General features: G+C 43.0%; 1 protein-coding gene across 1 annotated transcript in view; it reads right to left on the minus strand.

The window, feature by feature from the left end:
• Positions 1 to 700, minus strand: part of ncf4 (neutrophil cytosolic factor 4) — a 35,530-nt gene extending 34,830 nt beyond the window's left edge. The window contains exon 1 of the mRNA XM_084571367.1: positions 106 to 700. The gene's annotated coding sequence lies outside the window, so the exon portion shown is untranslated. The remainder of the gene's footprint in view (positions 1 to 105) is intronic.
• Between the last annotated feature and the right edge of the window lie 5,300 nt (positions 701 to 6,000).

A 6,000-nucleotide genomic window follows, 5' to 3' on the forward strand; every position in this document is an offset into this window, starting at 1 on the left:
TAGGAACCTTTCAACATAACACCCTCCTACAGTTACACATTTATTCCAGCATTTATGCAGCAAACAGATTGTCTGTGTCTATTTCCTGCTGTGACACTGACTGACCTTGGATTCAGCAGTCCAGTTCCTCTCCAACGCTTCCTCTTGCGCTGCTGCTGTGTCCTCAACGAGCCTCTGGGCCCGAGCTAGAGGAAGACAGCACAAAGACCAATGCTGTCTGTCCTCCCAGACAGCGCTGACTTGCAGTCTCAAATTACCCGAAACAGAAATACCACAAATGTTATTGACTTCAGACCTTCTGCGCAATCACTGAAATAGTTGAAATGCCTGTAACGAGAGCTCCACCTGCTCCTACCTGAGGCCACAAACTCATCAGTTTCTCTCTCATGTAGAGATACAGTACATACAAAATACACCAAACAAACTAAATTATTCCTGGGATGTGCACGGCTGTTGCTCTAGGACAGAAATCTAATTGTTTTTTAAATTAGATTTGAAAGAGAAGTAAAGCGTACAGCTATCTTTAGTTAGAGCATCAGCTGAATGAGACAACTGAATTGAGAAATATAATATCGTACTAATATCTATCCTCCGGCAGGATGTGGCCGCAGTTATGTCTCCAGCTAATCCTGTAGTAGTACTTGCATTTAACATAGAGTTCGTACTTTACATTTATAATCACAAGTCAGCCAGCCAGCCTCTATACACCACCTCCCCGCCACTTGGCCACACCCAGTACATTATAAAATGGCACTTCCTTCGGCCTGCAAAGCCGTTTCCTGAACCTGTAACCTGTGAGTAAAACTTCTGTTGCCGTTGTTAAAGGGGAACTACTGTTTTTTACAACCTGGACCTTATTTCTGGCATAAAATGCGATCGTTTGCACACACATATAACTTTTGTGTAATTTTTAGTCCTTCGGGAGATATTTAGATCTGCGTATATCCATATAGTGGAAGTGACTGGGGCACCGAAACGTAGCCTCTAAATAACGCATTATCTGCCGCAAAAGTCGTTCACCAATATTTTGTTATGATACGCTAGTGCTATTCAACCATTGAGTCTGGAGTAACATGTTCATCATCCAGGGTCTGAACATTGACCTACTAACCTCTGACCTGGATGATGTCATCTCTGAGCGTCGCGCACGTCCGCAACGTTCGGCTTGTTTACCTGTAATTTGCTACTGCTAGTTTTTTGCAACATGGCTGAATATTTTTCGGTTTCTCAGGTTGTGGACAAACCATGGTAGTAGTTTCACGGCAGATAATGTGTTATTTAGAGGCTGTGTTTCGGTGCCCCAGTCACTTCCACTATATGGATATACGCAGATCTAATTATCTCCCGAAGGAATAATCCCGAAATGACACAAAAGTTATATGGGTGAGTAAACGATCGTATTTTATGTCAGAAATAAGGTCCAGGTTGTAAAAAACAGTAGTTCCCATTAAGTTGCTGACCATTTTATCTTAATTTAGATTTATGTATTGTGCAAAGAGTATTATGAAGAGTCAAAAGAAAACGGATGCATTAGTGATGTGAGTTTTCAGCTTTTCTTAAGTTGCCTTAAACCATATTTAATTTGCCTTTGTGTACTTTTATATTTTATTCAGGAAGAAAATCATCTAATCATCCACCTGTTCTATCCATTCATAAGCAAACTGTTGGGATAGCTTATGGGATCTTGTGTTTAAATGTGCACACCACCGTAGATGCTCTATAATAAACCAGCAAGATCCAAAAAAGGGATTTTATTTATTATATATGTTGCTATTGATAGAAATACTGTGTACTGTGGGCGTTTAGTTGAGATGGAAAGTGCCGCTGACACCAAAAACTAGTAACAATCAAGGTGATGACTTTGGCTGAAAGACTTCTAAGTTACTGTCTTTATCACTACACTTAACATCGCTGCAGGCATCTTTACCTTAGTAAGACAATGGACTGCAGCAGTGACTGATAAATTATCACAGCATTCTTTGGACCGATGCAGTAACAAAACAAAAAGGGTGTCACACAATAGAGTTCTCTCTCCACAAAGCTCCACTGGATGAAATGTCGTCCTCTTACTTAGTGATGAAAACAGACTGACCTTACTCTTCCTTGGTAAATGTCATTTGTTACTAAAGTGGAGGAATGTGGAGTAAACCATCATTCACTCATCACTCCTGACTTCTATTCTGCCGGATCTTGAATCTTAAATATTTGCTGTTCTTGTTCTGCACTTTGGAAAATCTCTGGGATTCTCACAAGATCACACGATAATCCATTTTCAACGGTCATTCATAAGAGTGTGCTTTATGCAAACATTTTCCTTTCAAAGACAACGAAAAACGCCCACCAACATGCTAAGCACGTAGCTAGCTACAGAAACAAATGTTGAACCATCTGTCAGTGTCTTCATGTCAACGGTTTGACACAACAATCTGCAGGCTGTCAAAGCCAGACTGCAGATTGTTGTGTTGAACCGTTGACATCAAGGTGATGGACAGATGGTTCTGTGTGACCAAGAATGTGGTGGATCTGGTTCGTACTGGAATTTAAACTTGGATTATCTTTTTTTCTGCTTAGCAATGTCACGTGTGATACAAGTATTGAGGAGGACCACTAACTTCCGGTCATCATCTGACACTTCGAGCACATGATGCTCAGTTACTCAGTAAAATAAAGTACTTTCAGTCTAAAATCACAAATGTAACCGCAGCACTGGTGTCAGTTTAAACCCTGCATTAGTGTCTATTTTAGTTGCAGCTGAACAAACTGTAATCACATCTGGCTTTTCAGATGCTCAATGCTCCACTACGCTCACCATCAATTCACTAACTTTTGCCTTTCGGGAGTTTTGTTTGTTCTGGGCAGGTAGAGTACAGTCAGTTTATTTACTGAAAACATCTGCTGCATCTACAGCGTGGGAGCAGATTCAAACATTAAGATATTAAAACTAAAACAACTAGCTGAAAGATGCTAAAATGCTAGTAGGCTGACTGGTGCCTTTCTGTGTGGAGTTTGCATGTTCTCCCTGTGTCTGTGTGGGTTCTCCAGCTTCCTCCCACCGTCCAAAGACATGCTTGTTAGGTTAATTGGTGATTCTAAATTGGGCGTAGGTGTGAGTGTGAATGGTTGTCTGTCTCTCTGTGTTAGCCCTGCGATAGCTGGGATAGGCTCCAGCCCCCCCACGACCCTTCACAGGACAAGCAGTTACAGAAGATGAATGAATGAATGAATGAATGCTAAAATGCTCCATGCATGTGGCAAAAATATACAAACTTACATGAATGGCTCAAGTTCATCATGGCTACATCAAGGTGCCAAGCTACGGAGAATTGCTAGAGTTCTGGGAAACTCTAGCAATTAGGACAAAACTGAGTATTTTGAATGATAACTGCGTGTCTGAATGCTTTAACATAGCCAGCGCTTACATTATCTTTTTTCAGGCTTCAGACTGAGAAAGGTATTTGCAGGATTAGAGCGTCCATGGTCATCACTGTTAATCTTTAAGCCATGGTCTGATGATCGTGCCCTCTGTCCATATATTTAGTCAACGTCAGCCTTTCTTTCCACAGTATGTGTCACTTCTTAGCACACATTCTCCAAGTCACTGGTGTTAAAACTCACACACCCTCGAGCAAACACACCGTGACTCAGTGTTGACGTCTCTCCCTTCTTTGGCTGTGGACACTCGTAGGTAAATATGCACGAGGGCCGCCGATCGCTGAGATTTATCACCACTTTCAAAACTGAGGGTGAATAATGGAATAAAATGAAATCAAATTAGGGGACACTGTTCCAACACCTGGGGTTTCTCCAAGCTTCCGACACTAGATGTCAGTAAAGTTGCTGATGTGTTAAGGTTGAAGGGTGTGTGTGTGTGTTGATCAATCTTGATTCATTGTCCAATCTAAAACGGTTTCTTAAGTGCTCGAAATGATGACATGAAGGACAGTGACAGGGGGGAAGGATTTCTAATCAGCCTTGTTCCGTCTCTTTGTGACCTCAGTTCTGCACCAAAGCCTCTGAACACTTGTAACAAGGACACGTCGCACACAGTGTGTCTGCAGAACCCTTGCTTATAGCTGGAAACAGCCTCCTCCACTTATATGGCTTGTATGCCGCTGCTTTGTTTTGTAACACCTGAATCATCACATCAGAGACGGCCTTGCATGCAAAGTCTGACAAAACTGTAAGAGATTGCAGCTGAAGCCTGTTTCAATAAGAAACTTGAACTAATTGAAGGTGTGTTTCTTGCTTTATGCTCAGTCTCAACTGACTTTGACCCACAGTTTTCTGCGAGATAAAAGTGTTTACACATGTCTGTGAAAGTAATGACATGGGCATGGGCACGGCAGAAACACAATCAACTACAAAAAATACAAAAAAAAGGCCTTGATGGAGAACGTAAGAGTGCGAACCGTGAGTATTCACTTAATAAATAGAGGATGACCGTGTGTGTGTGAGGGAAAGAAAAAGAAAAAACAAAGAGTGCACATCGAGTACGACAGTGTGTGTGTGTGTGAGTGTGTGTGAGTGCAGCAGCCAGCGCTTATTGACTCCATATCTATTTTCACGCGGGCTGAGATGGGTCCTTTGAAACGCTGCTCGTATAACAGACCATCGCCAGCCACGAATTGCCGAAACATTTTTCAAGGGTGTATTTATCTTCAAGGTCAGGCCAGCTGCCGGAGCCCGCCGCGCTCAGTGGAGAGCGAATGTGCGCGACAGAATTCGTGGATTGTGGATGTGCATACGCGCGGACGGAGGAGGGCGTGCAGCCGCGTTTGTATATAGTTTATCGCGTGTCGGCCTTGGAATATAACTCTGAAACAGAAGCACACTGTAGAAGGTCCGCCGGTGAAATATGATAAGCCATTAGGTTGACAGGTACCAACACACACACGCACACACATGCACACAAACACACACAGAGAAACAGAAGAAGTGAGAGTGACAGAACGTCTCCACAAACACACGGCTTATGTTTACCATACTGACAGCTGGTTACCGTAGCAACATCACAGAGGAAGTAGAATGAGGAAGAAGTGAAGTTGAGCAGTAATCTAAATTACGAGCCTTTCTCGCAGCTTCTTTAACGTGTTTTGATTTTAACAGCATGGTTAGCAAACATTGTCACAGACTACACATACATTGTGTAAATATTGGATAACACTTTTTCCCTTCAGAATTAAATTTAGCGGATAGTCACCTGCAGTGGTGAGCTGTGATTCTGTCAAACATTCTTCTTCTCCAACCGCTTGTCCTGTGACGGGTCGCCGGAGGGGGGGGAGAGAGGTGGAGTACACCCAGGACAGGTCTCCAGTCTATCACAGGGCTGACACAGTGAGACAGACAACCATTCACATTCACACCTACGGCCAATTTAGAATCACAAATGACCCAAACCAGCATGTCTTTGGAAGGTGGGAGGAAGCCGGAGTACCCGCAGAGAACCCACGCAGACACAGGGAGAACATGCAAACTCCACAGAGAAAGGCCCCAGTCAGCCTGGATTCGAACCCGGAACCTTCTTGCTGTGAGGCATCATTGCTACCCACCATGCCACTGTCAAATCATCAATACCTAGGCTATGCCAATTTGCTAATACAGTGAACATGGACTGCAGATGCGGTTCAATTCATACAATTCATACAAAATCCTGTGGCTGTTGGCTAGCATCTTTGTAGCTTATAGATTCGTCTGTAGCAACAATTTTGTTGTCTTTCCGTCGTAGCACATGGTTTCATAAGAATCTGGAAGCTTTTTCTAGGAAAGTGTGTGTCCTTCTGCTGTTTTAATCACGAATATATTGTACGTGTGGATAATGACGAGTGCTGCATGAGTAGTTGGTACTAACAAAGCCAACAGTCGTTGCGGTCACAAACGTTGGGCTCCACATGAACGTCCGCAAAGGTGTGCAGACCTAGCTGGTTTTGGGAGGATGCGGAAAGCAATACTACTACTACAGATATTTTTGTTATATGAACTACCCGACCAAACATAGCCGCA

The sequence above is a fragment of the Chelon labrosus genome (assembly GCF_963514085.1).
Source record: "Chelon labrosus genome assembly, chromosome: 2".
Taxonomy (NCBI): domain Eukaryota; kingdom Metazoa; phylum Chordata; class Actinopteri; order Mugiliformes; family Mugilidae; genus Chelon; species Chelon labrosus.